Raw genomic sequence first — 14,649 nt, forward strand, 5'->3', positions numbered from 1 at the left:
ATCAAGGGTCGAAAAAAGTTCTAGTTTTGTGATTCATGTAGTGGAAAACCTCCAGAACAGTATCCAAAACATCGATTTTTTGAAAAAAATATCGATTTATCAGGTTTATTGTCCACTTACGCCGACTAAGAGTTATTTTTTGAAAAAAATGACTTAAAATTCGTGATCAGCGACCTTAAAAACCCCCAGTAAAGTATTTTCAATGTTTATAAATCGGTTTAAAATCGTAAAACTTGATTTTAATGTCATTTTAATCAAATTTGAAGATAATTTTCACTTTTCGCGATTTTCTGCCTTTTCATCGCCATATGGTGGGTTGAAATTTTTGTAAAAAAAAATCAAAACATGGCTTTCGATGTATTTTTTCCCGTAGAATTAGATTCTGAAGTCAAAAAAATAAAATTTTTCTTTATTTTTTTTTATTTAAAAAAACTATGAAAAAACCGTAAAAAATGAGGTTTTTCGATCAAAACCACATAAAAAAGTAGCTGGACCCTACTTTTTTATTGCAAATTCGGATTCAGCAATTGCACAGACACTTTTGTTTTTTTTGTGGGCCTGTGTTATCAAAGCCATCGACAACTGTCATTTGGTGATTGTGAATTCTCTTCTGTCAGAGCTCCTTCGGCTTTAAAGAACACATTCTCCTTGCGTATGTCGTGTTTCGCACTTGATTTTGTCTAAAGCGCGAACTTTTCTATATCGACTTCAAATCTATTATATCAAATGTACATTATATTTTTTTCTGTACCTCGTTCTACAACTACTTATTCGGATGTTGCAAAATAAAGTACAAATTTTATTTTTTATGATTACTTTGATAATTTTACATTATTTTGTATTTATTTTTATACTCAGCTACCCTAAAAAATCTATTATTTCAATAAATTTATATTATTGCAATTCATAATATACGTTGATATTAAAGCAAATGTATTCTTATTTTCTTCTTTTTATCATTAAAAAACGTGCATCTAATTTAAAAAAACAAACAATTTTGTTAATTTAAACTTTATTGCACCTTATGCTGTTTTTCCAAAACTTATTTTATTTATTTTTACTGCGACCTTTTACAATAAAAAAATACATCCTAAAAAATGATAATTAATAAAAATTTTTTAAATCTTTTTTAGGTGAACAACTTTCTTAATTTTTCATCGTAGCTTGTGTCGTTTGTCCAAAAGTTTGTATTTTTTATTAATAATATTGCTTTCATGAATTAGAAAAAACAATGCGTCCTATTAACAAATCATTAGTAACTAATTTTTTTTATCTCTTTCTTGGGTAAACAACTTTTGTCTTTTACTTTTTTGACGTACCTTGTGTTGTTATTCTAAATTTTCTAAATGTTACTTTTCACGCTTAAAACAAAAACTACACACTCTATCAGAAAGTTAAAAAAAAAATTTGCAAACCTTTTTTGGGAGCACATTTTTTGTAGATTCATATTCTTTCGTAGCTTGTGTTGTCGTTCGTCCAAAAAATTTAATTAGAAATTTTTTTACAATTAAAACAAAAACTAACCTCTCTATCAAAAAACGATTGATAACAAATTTATAGATGTTTTTGGAGTTAAAAACTTTTGGCTATTCACTTTTTTTTGTATCTTGGATTGTATTTCAAAAAATTTGTATTCTTTTTTATTTTTCATGTTATTTTGAAAAATTGAAAAAAAACGTATTCTATCAAAAAACGAGAATAAACAAATTTATAGCTACTTTTCAGATGAGTAACTTTTGTTTAATTCTTTTTTTCGTAGCTTTACTTTTTTCCCAAAATTAAATTTTTTAAATGTTTTTAAATGAATAAAACAGAAACTGCGCTTTATATCAAAAAGTAATTAACAACAATTTTGTATATTTCTTTTAGGTGCGCATTTCTTGTAAAGTCGTATTTTTTCGTTACTTGCGTAGTTTGACTGCAAAATAAAATTTTTCATAATTTTCTGTGGGACGAAAATCTAAACTTTCGATTTTTAAGAAAATTCCAAAAGTTATTGCTATAATCTTGTAGGGTTTCAACAATCAAAGCTTTTCTTTTATTGACTTTTTTATATATTAGATTGTTTGACTTAAAATGTTTATTTTCGTTTTGTTTTTAAATTTTGAAAGTGCTTTAACTCTGATAATTTTCTTTTCATCAAAAAAGGGTAAGGATAAATGTGGAATGAAATATTCTCAAATATGTTGAAAATGCTCTTTTTTTAATTTCTATCCAAAATAGCTGGCTAACGAACTGGACCTTCAGTTTCCGACACTAAGAGTGTACCAGATGCCAATCTAATAGATTAATTTTTTCGAAAGTTATCGTGCGCACGAATTAAAATACCCTTGTAAAAAATTGTGAGGTTTGGTTTCAAATTTTACACAATTTTAATAGAGGAGACCACCCTAAAGTATATAATTCAAAAGTATATGTAAAATAGTCAATTATAATTTTATCATATTAACACGCCTCGTGTATTAAATCGTAAATAAATCAAACTAGTTATTTAACATCCATTATAATTTGTAATAAAAGATTATCTACTGCAGGATCGTTGTCTACTGTAGGGTAGTCTCTCCTACCTTCTCTGATGGGAATGTAAAAAATGTGTTAAAGAGTTCCACTTTTTAAACCTAATAATTATTATACAATTAAACCTACCCATTTAACTTCTCAATTCAAACTTCTCGGAAATAGAAAGTCGTTATAAAATTATAATCATAAAAAACATAGAATTATAGAAATCTATACATTTTTAATTATAAATTACAAGATTCAATATCTCTGAAAACAATTCTCCAAACAAAAGGTTCTACTGAGAAGAAAAAATAAGAAAGTTTATCCTGATCCCATTAATTCTTTCGAGACACTAAGATAGTCGAAAGTACCATTTAATCGTGAGTTTTTCATTACTAATGAGACTCTGTCAACAGCTGATTAATGTTTATTGAACAATTACTTTCTTGAGCGAGTAGGTTGCTTTGTGCTCTGAGTCGAACGTCCATTCAGAATACAAATTGCAGAAACGATAAGAAATCAGAACATCCATATTTTCTATTACAATCATTGCTAAAGAAAATATGATAAATTATATTTCAAGTTTTTTGTTATAAATGTTCAAGAGACTGATGTGATTTTCCTTTAAAAACATATATGAAAGGAATAATAATGTATGTTAATAAGACTTTGGGAATTATCTTTTATTATCTAAAAAGCTAGTTTTTAGAAAATTAAAAAATGATAGAATGAGTTTTTATTTATAAGGGTCGACCTAAAGAAGCTAATTTTTAAAACAATTCTATAATTTTTCTTTTTGATTCTTTCACAAATCCTCAACGATTTGTATCAAAACTTTTGGACTCAGTTAAAAATAAAAAATGTATAAAATAAAATCTTCCTAAAAACTTTTTCAATTTTTGAGAAACTGGACATAGCAGATTAATTCTGAACTTTTACCAGTTCTATTGATCTGAAGCTTACGATATTTGATCGATTAGTCTCAAAAATCAAGAGAAATTCCCTAGATGTAGCTGTAGGAAAAACTGTTTAAAAAATTTGTACTTATTAGTTATTTCCCGATATATTTTACTTTTCATGCAAAAAATTCCATTTTTCAGGATTTTAGTCAACCTACTTCTTATAATTTTAAACCGATTTGTCTAAAAATTTTGAAAAGAATGGAATAGATGAAGCTTCAGGAGTTTTTCTCGGTAAATTTTGTTAATTAATTATTTCTAAACGTATTTCACTTTTTATGCAAAAAATTTCATTTTTCAGGGGTTCAGTCGACCTTTAGCCTGAAATATTTAACCAATTCTTTAAAAAAATTTAGAGTAAATAAACTAGATTAAATTTTAATTAAAGATTTAATTATTAAGTATAAAATACGAATAAATATTGTCTATAGTATAAGACAAATATTTGATTCAAGAAAATAAGTAAAATCTCACTACAAATATTTACGATGCAAAAAAAATCCTGTAATTTTATCGATCTAATAAATTTAAAGATTTATGCATCTTATAGAATTATTTGGAAAACATTAATTTTACATTATATTGTAATTGTACCTTTAACTTGGTACTTGGAGGAAATTTTTACACGAAAAAAGTGCGCATGAAATAAACACAAATATTGACCTCCTTATAGTGAATGCAACCATAATACTTTGCAGTGGTATTTTCTATTGAAGCTATGTATTAACAATAGAAAGTAAAAATCTAGCATTCTCTAAAGAATTGATTCCTTTTCAATTTTTCAATGGAATAAGTGAAGGATTAAATTTAAGCAACTGTACCTGACGTGACATATTGCTTGCGGGAATTGCAGTTTTTGAAAAGATTGAACGTCGCTCACATTTTTGTAGCGTGACAAATCGAATTGCGCATAAATTCCTCAAGGGTTTCTTCCTCTGCATGCTTTAGTTATTTCACAGGATCTGAAAACAGATCAACAATTTTTCGTTGAGTTTAGTGAAGAGAAAATGACTTAGGGCACAGTTTCTTAATGGCAGCAGGGTAGCAAAGTTGATCGAGCTGGTAGGCGAGAAAACTCAACCAGGAAGTCTGAAACTTTTCGCTAAAATAGATGTTTCACTGAAAATAAATCCTTGATAATATGATTGAATTTATTTTGTCTTAATTCAATGCTTTTAAAAATAGCGCGCTTAGTGCGCTTTCGATGCGGGGGTTTTAATTTATTATTATTTTTTTAGTTTATTGACTCTAAACTAATAGCTGCATTAATGTAATATTTTTATTATGAAATTGACTATAAAAGTTAGGAAAAGACATTACAAAATTTAACTTCAACAAAATGGCATATAAAGTTAAAATTCCTTTTATAACCATATAATTTATTATTCTACTAATTCAATTGAAAAAATTGTATAAAATTAATTTTAATTCATCAAAATTCAAATTCCTCATTCCAAATCTACAAAATCTTAAACATTTCGAATGTAGATTATCAAAAAAACAACATTTTAATTTTAAACCTTAAAAGCTGACTAATTTTGAAGAATTAAAATGTCTTGAATTTTGAAAATGTAGAGTTTAAAATTATTCCATTTCTGAAATTTAATAGCACAAAGTATGTCATTTTGACCTTTTCTTTATTATTTCAATTTCAAGAATTTTCCATTTGAAATTCGTGAATTTCAACAATTGTAACCGCAGCTATAATTAGCTTCTCTTTTAAGGGACTTTCCCAACTCTGCATCTAATTGTAGATGATCCAAGAATCATATGAAACTTATTATTATGCTAATTAAAATAAACAATTTAGATTTATTGAAAACAATTTTAAGCGAAAATACAATTTGATAAAATTTCAAACTTACGTTTACGGTTCCCACAATTATTAGAATTTATATTTTATTATTTATATCCAGCAGTAATATATCTCGAAAAAGAAATTTTTAGGAATGCGCCATATATCTTGGAAAAGTCTAACAGAAGTTATGAAATAAATTCTGTCTTCTACAAAGATTCTGTGAAAATTGTAGTGTATTTTTTGCACAACCAACGTAATGGTCAAATAGAGCGGGGAAGGAACAAGTGATTGATGAAGAGGGGAGAGAAAGAGAGGCTACTTATCCTTGATCCTTGACGTTTGTCCCCTCATATTTTACCTCCTCAAACCTTTGACCGTGACCTTTACCATTAAAACTTTGACCTTATTTGTACTCAGATTTTACATCTCACCTGCCCGCTGACTTTAAACTTTTCTACTGTCTCAAAGGTCATAGGACAAAAGAAAGATAAAATTTCAGTATCAAATGTAAAAGAAGAGAGATCTGAAGTCAAAGCTGATAGATCAAGGGTGAAAGGTTTTTTAATTTTCTCCTTTTTATAATTTCATCGCTTAGGTGTAAACTGAATTAACAGAGCCCAATAAAAAAACAGTTATTTTTTCTTGGAAGTTCATTCGTTTAAATTTAAAAGTCTACTATCATATTTTAGTTAAAAATATTCCTCTTATGGTTCAAATTTCTACTATTTAATTAAAGATTTAATTATTTTGTTGAAAATTAATTCCTTAACCAAAAATTGAAATAACCCATGTTTGGCTAAAAATTAATTAGTTTTACTTAAAAATTCAACAAATGATTACAAAATTAATGTTATTTCTTGGAAAAACCTATTTTTTGGTAAAAAAATAATCTTTTTGACTTAATACTGGAACTGCTTGGTTGAAAATTCGTTTTGTTTATTCACAAGTTGTATTATTTTCGTGGAAAATTTAAATTCTTGGTTTAAAATGAACTATTTAGATTAACATCAATATTTTCATGTTCAAACTTAAATTATTTTGTACAGAAAATTTTTTTTTTTAAGAATTCATCTCTTTGGTAAAATTTTGTTGTTCTTAATAATTGTAACTTTTTGGTAAGAAATAAATCTATTAAATTTTTCGTTATGAATAATCCTTTTTTAATGGAAATTCAACTAAATGTTTAAAAGTTTAATTTATTTGTTAAAAATGTCTTTTTTATTTGTTAATGATTCATGATATTAGTTGTACATGTAACTACTTTGTTTTAAATTTGAATATTTTATTGAAATTTAAACTATTTTGTTGAACATTCGTCTTTTTGGGATAGAAAGTTAGTTGAAAATTCATCTTTCTGTGTCAAAAATTAGACGATGTGGTTAGAATAAAACTATTTTACAAAAAATGCAACTGTTTGGTTGACTTTAAATATTTAATTAAAAAGTCGTCTCTAATATTCAAAAATTTAATTGCTTATCGGAAATGCGGCTTCTTCGATTAAAAATGTATCATTTTTTGATTGAAAATCCATCTTTTTGGCAGAAAATTCAACTATTTCACTAAAAGTTTATCTCTTCAGCTCGAAAGTTGAAGTATTAGTTTGTCTTTATTATATAACTGTTTTATAGACATTCCGAAAAAATTAGACAGTTGGGAAAGGGTATGGACTAGTATTCCCGAAAATTCGGAATAACTAGCCAAGTTTATGAAATATATTGGATTACCTATCTCGAATTTCGGGAAGACTAAACACTTGATAAACAAATAATATTTCTTGCTTCATAACTCTTTAGTATAAAAATAATCTTTTTTAGTTGAACAGTTTACTTTTTTATCGAAAATTTAATACGTTGCGATTTGATATTTCAAGCGTGATTGATTTTATTCAATATGAATTATAGGGAATTAAAAAATATTATATATTTCAAATATTTAGAAAAAATGTTTGTTTTAAGAATTCACAAATAATTCACAAAGAAATCTCTAGAAAGATTGCAATGATTTCAGAAAACTTTAAAATATTTTGGCAAGTGCTAGATACATTACAAATATTTAAGTGATTTCCTAATGATTTCACTAATATTTCGAATAGATTTCAAAAACATCAGTCAGTTCTCAAAGATTTCACAAAGATTTCACAAAGATTTCACAAAGATTTCACAAAGATTTCAAAAATTTCACAAATAATACCGAATATTTTTAAAAAATCAAGTATTTCTCAAAGATTTCCGATAAATTCAAAAGATTTTACAAAGGCTTTTATTATTGGACAAAGATTTCAGATAGATTTCAAAGATTGAGCAAAGCAAGAAAAGATCGAAAGATTTTGTGTTCCGACGATCCGGTGAATTTAATCTTTTGATGTCAGAGGGGGCAAATCAATACTTCGCCCCTCCTTGGTCGATTTCTAGGGTGAGGGGCATGGTCCTTTATGTCCCTTAGGACATTTGTTACATCACCCTGCGCGTTCAAGCTTTGTGTGATGATCTGTGACGAAGAACTGGAAGCTGTAAATAGTTTTCAAAATAACGTAAAGCAGCTTTTAAACAATCCCTGAGGACTAAGGTAAAAGACCTAACGTTTAATGTTGAAGGTAATGTGTGAAAATGTTAAAATTCATTACTAGGAGTGAAAATTCCGTTACCAGGGAGGGAAAGGGGTTAAGAGAAGAGACGAAAAATCAAGTTGAGAGGGGGTAAAAGGGATAAAGAGTAGAATAGAAAATATAATAAGGATAAAGCATCGACTTTTTGTATACATTATTGAATATATTAGTCCTTTGCAATTAAACGAAAATTACGATTTCGATTAAGAGAATCTACACAAAAATTTGAATGTGTTATTACGACAGGTTTTGACAAAACATAATTACAGGCATACGGTCAATGTTTTGCAATTTTTTAACGGCTCGATTAATTTCCTGTTAATTGGTGATGCTGTGAAACTCTAATGATTCTATAATGAGTACATTTTCATGATTACAAATAGAGAAGGGGTGAAAGGGGCGTGAAACAGAGGGTGAGAGGGCAGGGGGCATTATATTGCGAATGGAGTGAACGAGATTGATATTTGTCAGATTAAGTGGATCAGAAATCGAATCGCAATTACTACCCCTTTCTCCCACTGCAGAGAGTTGAGTATGATCGTGGTAAAAGTATTGGCAGAAGAGTTTAAACGAAAAATGCTTAATGCTGCTAAATCACAAATAAATTTATTCAGTTACCTAAAATTATTTTATTTTGATTAAAAAAGAACCTTTATTCTCCATCAGAAGGGAACATTTAATGTGGTCTTTTATACTTAAAACTTTGAAGTATAAAATTTATAAATCTGTAATCTGATCAAAATAATTTAAGGGGTCTCCTGCTGTGAAGCTCGAAAAAAGGTGATTAATCGGGATGTTTTATTTTACGAAAAGAAAGTGGCACTGACAGTTTATTTGAAAGGTAAAATTTTAAGAGTTAAGTTTATTTGAGGCAACATTTTAAAAATATTTTTAAGAAAACTTGAAAAAGTTAGAAAATGGTAGAGTGATCCAAAGTGAACTGAAGCGTGTCGCTGATGAATTGGCCTGATTTTGTACATGATGGCGTCCGTAATTTTCAACTGAAACAGAAGTTGTTTTTTATTTATATGCTTTTTTACTCTATATAAAACTCAATTACCTAGTGGAAAACAAAAATAAAATTATTTTTTTACGTTTGCATAAGTTGCAAAAAAGTGTGATTCATATAGAAGAGTTTTCAATATTCTACAAAATGAAATTTGAATCAAGTCGATTGGTCAAATCGTTTTTCACGTAATCGTTTACAAAAGTTACAAAAAAATTATTTTGATAAGACACCTTTTAAAGTTTTTGAATATAATAATATAGGTCGACACATCCATGTATTTCTAGCTTTATCTTCTGAAACACTTAAAACTCAGAGCTGAAACTTTGTAGAAATGTTTATAGAGAGATTTGTGCCAGGCTAGGCTAAAAAAATGGATTTTTTCGATTCACACGAGGAGACCCCCTTAAAGCCCTAAGATAAATCAGTAATGAATTTTTCAATTAAAAAATGTATGATTCTGGAATAGAATCCGGACACCTTGATTTTATTACAAACATTGTTATGGATTATATGGTGGAGAGTCGGCTATGGCACATATTATTTTTTTCTGTGTCTTTAATTGTTTCTGAGAAAAATTCGATAAAAAAAAACTATCTTACACAAAAATGGTCTGGCTTAAAAGAAAACTCACCATTATCCTTCCATATGAAAGGTAAAATTAAGGATAAAATTGGCAAAAAATATGAATGTGTTTTTTTTTTGTGAAAATCGCCATTTTGGTAATTTCAAACTTAAAAAAAATTTGTTGACGGTTCTTTAAAGAGGGCGGTTTTGATTTTAAAATAAGGCCCGCGGGCATGCCTTTCTTTACTCTTTTCAATTGAAGAAATCTCATCTTAATTAAAAAACGCATTAAAAAATAAAAAATTATAAAAGTATCTTACATTTTTACAGATATTTTCCTGTCTTTACATATAACAAAATAATTTCATTAAATATTTCAAAACCTTGTCAAGTTTTCTAGAATTTAAAAAATGAAAAGCTTAGAAACTGTTAGAAATAATTTTAAAAATTTAATTGTTGTAATGCCACCGAATGGTTACAATTATGGTTATTATTTATAATTATTTTAATTATAAATTATCATTTATTTTTATTTAAAAATAAAAAACGTCAGATAGTACAGATGTGCTTTTAACAAGTATCAGCTGTTTCAAAAAAGAATGTACGCCAAATGTTAGACAAATCGGTTAATATTAACCCACAAACATGTTCTATGGAATTCCCCATCGCACTTACTAGAAAGAGGTCACGAAAAACTAAAAATCTGGATAACTTTTTCCATTTTTATTCGGATTATCATATCTGCAAACACAAAAATTTGCATGGAATGCTTACAATATCTTAATTGTCAAAAACTAAAAATTTTGGTGAATCACAGATTAGATGCCATCCAAATGGTACAAAATTTAAATTTTCTAAAGTTATTAACAAAGAGTAACCAAAAATTGTGTACAATTTTAGTAATCTATTATTAAGCGAATGCAAAATCTTAAAATCCAATATTTTGAGAGAAAAAAATGGCACCTAATTAAAAATTTAAAAAAAATACCTTCCATCCAAAGTTTTTAGCGTAATACTTTTAAATTTTAGGAGAATGAACTGTTTATCTTTAGAAATTCTTTGATAGATTCTGAAATCTAAAATTATAAAACAAATATCAGTTAAATTCATTTTTACAGGTTTTGGCGGCATTCTTTAAAAATTCGTGAAAAAAATGGTTCCTGGACAATTCAAAAATTAAAAAAAAAGTATTATTACCGCAATATTAGATTTGTTCAATATTTTGGAATTTCAAATTTATCAAGAAGTTTTTAAAGTCTAAAATGTTGTTTTCCAGAAGTTTAAAAGAACTACGTTTATAAGAGTGGGAAACAGGTATTTTTTGAATTTTGAGTTAGCTGGTATTTTTTGTTTTTTCAGAATATTGGATTTTCAGATCGTGCATTCGCTTGAGAATAAATAATCGAATTTTTTTGAAAACTTTGGTCATCATTTATTAATAAATTCAAGAAATAGATTGGTTTCGCCCTTATTAGATAGCCGTCATTTTGTGCTTTTTTTCAATTTTGAGTTTTTTACTATGATGGTACTTAAAGGCTGACAGTAGAAAACTAGATAACCAACAAAATGGAAATTTTTCGGAATAGAGAAAAAGCATTCCGCAAAATCAAAACCGCGTTTCTAAATTGATACCAAAAAAGTTTCGTAACAAAAATTGACCCATGATCGAGAAAACGGTGTATTTATAAAAGTTTTAAAGTTTAACTGAACGTAAATTGGTGTGGACCCGGCTACGGATTACGATAAAAGAATAAATTTTTTACTTGAAAAGTATATATATATATATATATGGCGCTGAATGAGAATAAAGAACGTTTGTTTAAAAAAAAGATTCTGTTCTGAGAGAATCAAAACTGAAGATCGCAAAATTAAAATATAACAGATACTTTTATTTCTGAGAATAAATATAAATATATTTTCTGTCATTCATTAATTAAGATTGCCAGAACTATCAATGTTACAAGGTTGAACAAAATTACTAAATTGCAGTTTAATCAATAATTTGAAACTCAATATTTCAAACACTTTTTTTTTAAATTATTGTATCAAATGATGATATTTCGATAAAATCGTTTTAGCACAATGTGTATTTTATTTTTGAATAATTTTTTATTCAATATTTTTCGATAAAAATACTATAAAATAAGATAAAATTATTTTCCATGAAAATGTTGGTTATCTATAGTTCTGTACTGCAGCCCTTTATTTTAAGTCTTTCATACAAATTTTTTTCCCACGGAGATAGAATAATTCAAATAAAAATTTTAAAATGTATGGAGATTTTTCATTTTTGCGTGAGTTTCCTACTGTAAATCCAATGGGAAATATCAAGGACCATTTTTTTTGTGAATATTAACTAACTTGGCAAAAATTTCACAAAAATGCAGTCGTTTTGTTTCTTTATTAGAACGAGAGTATAAGGGTTGCGGAAGTAATTTTCTTGCATGCAATGCAAGGTCATTGTGTACAAGACACTGAATGGGTCAATTTATTAAAGCCTTGGGAAAGGAAATTACTGGGGTCTGTACACATCTCGCAGTCCGTCCGATATAAATTGCCCATGACCCCCTGTGGATGAACAATTTGTTATAAATGACGGCCCGGTTAATTAAAAAAAACAACCCTCTTATAACATTGAATTTTCAGATAAAAATGCCCGCGCTTCAGTAGAAACCTTTTACATTTATTTCTCTTGTTACATTCTTTCTATATTTTTGTTTTTCAATCATTTTAGTGTTAGCGTCAAATAATTTCCTGAATATCAGAATTGAAGCGGATATAGTGATTTTGATGAAACCTAATGAAACGTTAGTTTTAGGTGCGTGCAGTTTATGAATAAAATGGCTTTTAAAATTTTATTATATTCACTTAGTTAGAGGAATTTTAATTTTGATATTTGATTTTCTTTAAAACGCCATATAAAACCGCTTATCGAATTTTAATGATTTTGGCAGTTGTATATCATATAATGGGTAGTCATCAATATTATTTGAAAAAACCACTCGTGGGGCGATTTTTCTTTATGGTAGTATTTTCTTATTCATTCTATAAGCAGTCTTATTTATCAATATTTTTACTTTCTTCTTTAAAATTGGAATTAACAATTTATTTATATTTTTCGTGAACCTACATTTTTTATTTTTTTATTTTTATACAAAAACACCGTTCAGAGAATTGAAAAATTTTAATATACGTCACCCAAAATTACTTTGAAAGATTTCTTCGATAATAATAATTTTGGATGACTTTAAAAAATGTTATTAACCATTTTTAACACATTTAAGTTGTTTTTCATAAATTGTATTTCGTTCAAAAATTGTGTAAGGATACAGAAAGATTTAATAATAGTAATTAATTAAATTACATTAAATTTAAATTCGAAATTAAAGAATTTCTATAATTTCAAAATTGACTTATTAACCAAATCATAACACTTTTAAATGCAAACCTGTGTACCTACAAGAACTTGTGTAATTTTCGAGAATTTAATCAAATTCACTGATGAGAACCACCATTTTGCCGAAACGTTAAAAGCAACTTAATTTTTCCCAATTCATTTAACCCTAAAACCAAAAATGTAGATCAACAGTTTCAAAAAAATTATTTGTTAAGCTAACAAAAAAAATTACACGAAGAAAAATACATCATGATTGTATCATAAAGAAAAAACACGTTTTTTATCATCTGAAATTAAGGTTTTCAATTATGTCTATTATCATTGAAATTTGTTACCTAATGTCAGCTTTTAATTTTATAAACAAATTATACAAGCGAATTATTAGTGTGGATAAGTAATGAAAAAGAATTTTGTATTTTTATTATTGTTAAGTGCTAAAAATGTATCATTTGAAATTATTTTTTAATCTTATAAAGAAACAAGTGAACATTACTGGCAATATAATTCAGGAAGACTTAAGCAAAAAGAAATTATTTTTCTCTGCTTATGAATGTGCATATTATAATGCATATATAAAATTAAAAAAAAATTTTTTAACATTTCAACGGTACAATTATGTAACCCAATACTAAAATTGTACCAAATTTCATTCAAATTGCCTGAAACAATACAATTCTTTCACTCTCTGATAAAGAAAACTAATCATGAAAAAATAATATATTTAATTGTATTTTCATGTAAATGGTTTGTGCATGAGCCGAAAAATTGAAAGAAAAAAATGAATTTTAAATTTTGGTACTTTAAATAAACATAAGGATTATAGACTTGTCAACGAAAATAATTTAGCTTCTTTGATAAAATAAAAATATTTGATAAACCTCAAATTTTTTGAATTTCAGAAGCAGCGAATTTAGTTTTTGATTTAAAAAATATTTTTATAATTAATTTTAAGGTTAAATAATGATTTCTTAATGAAATAATGAGTTCAAATTCTGGAATTACAGAAGAGTTGACTTCAAAAATTAAAATTCAGTTTTCTATTTTAAATTTTTAAATTTCAATTCCTTCGACATGAAAATTATTCAAATCGAGAATTTTAAAATCTCTCATTATCCCATTTTAAAAGCTTTTTATTTAAAATAATATAATTTCAAATAGTTGGAATTTCAGATGACTTATATTTTTTATTTAAAAACTTTTTATTTTAAATTATCATATTTTTAAGACTTTTATTTAGAAATAATGAAAGTTTAATGCCTTTTCACTTCATCCAAAATATTGATCTTTTTCAAAATTTTACCTAATCTACAATTTTATTTTACAATATGGACAATTTTACATTTAAAATCGGTAAATATATATCGACAATTCCATATCAATCAGGCCCCATAAATATCTCGTAAACGGGCAAATTTGAAATCAGCAGTTTTTCAAACCCTTAAAACTATATCTGGTTTATATCATTCTTGGCTAAAAAATCTTATGGTCACAAAAGAGTTTAAAAGACTGTGTTGGCGTTGGCCTTGTACAACTTTTTTCTCCGCGATATTGGACTCGCTATTGATATTTTTAAAATAATAATAAGTATTATTGAAAATAGTTTTTTGAAATGAACATTGAAACGATATTACGATATTAAAACGAACATTACACAAAAAACCACGTTTTTTTTAGATATTTTGGTTCGCCATTTTGCAATAAAAAAAAGTAATTTTGAAAAAATTTGTGATGAATGTACACATATTAAAGATAATCTGTGCCAAATTTGATAAAAAAAAATCCGTTTACGAGGTATTTAAGTGACCCGACTGACAT

The 14,649-nt window shown here is 26.8% G+C and overlaps 1 protein-coding gene across 1 annotated transcript in view; it reads right to left on the bottom strand.

Annotated features, from left to right (window-relative positions):
* Positions 1-14,649, bottom strand: part of LOC117167453 (tyramine receptor 1-like) — a 365,191-nt gene that overhangs the window by 154,292 nt on the left and 196,250 nt on the right. Inside the window, exon 2 of the mRNA XM_033352408.1 lies at positions 4,283-4,423. The gene's annotated coding sequence lies outside the window, so the exon portion shown is untranslated. The remainder of the gene's footprint in view (positions 1-4,282; positions 4,424-14,649) is intronic.

The sequence above is a fragment of the Belonocnema kinseyi genome, chromosome 2, assembly GCF_010883055.1.
Source record: "Belonocnema kinseyi isolate 2016_QV_RU_SX_M_011 chromosome 2, B_treatae_v1, whole genome shotgun sequence".
Classification (NCBI taxonomy): domain Eukaryota; kingdom Metazoa; phylum Arthropoda; class Insecta; order Hymenoptera; family Cynipidae; genus Belonocnema; species Belonocnema kinseyi.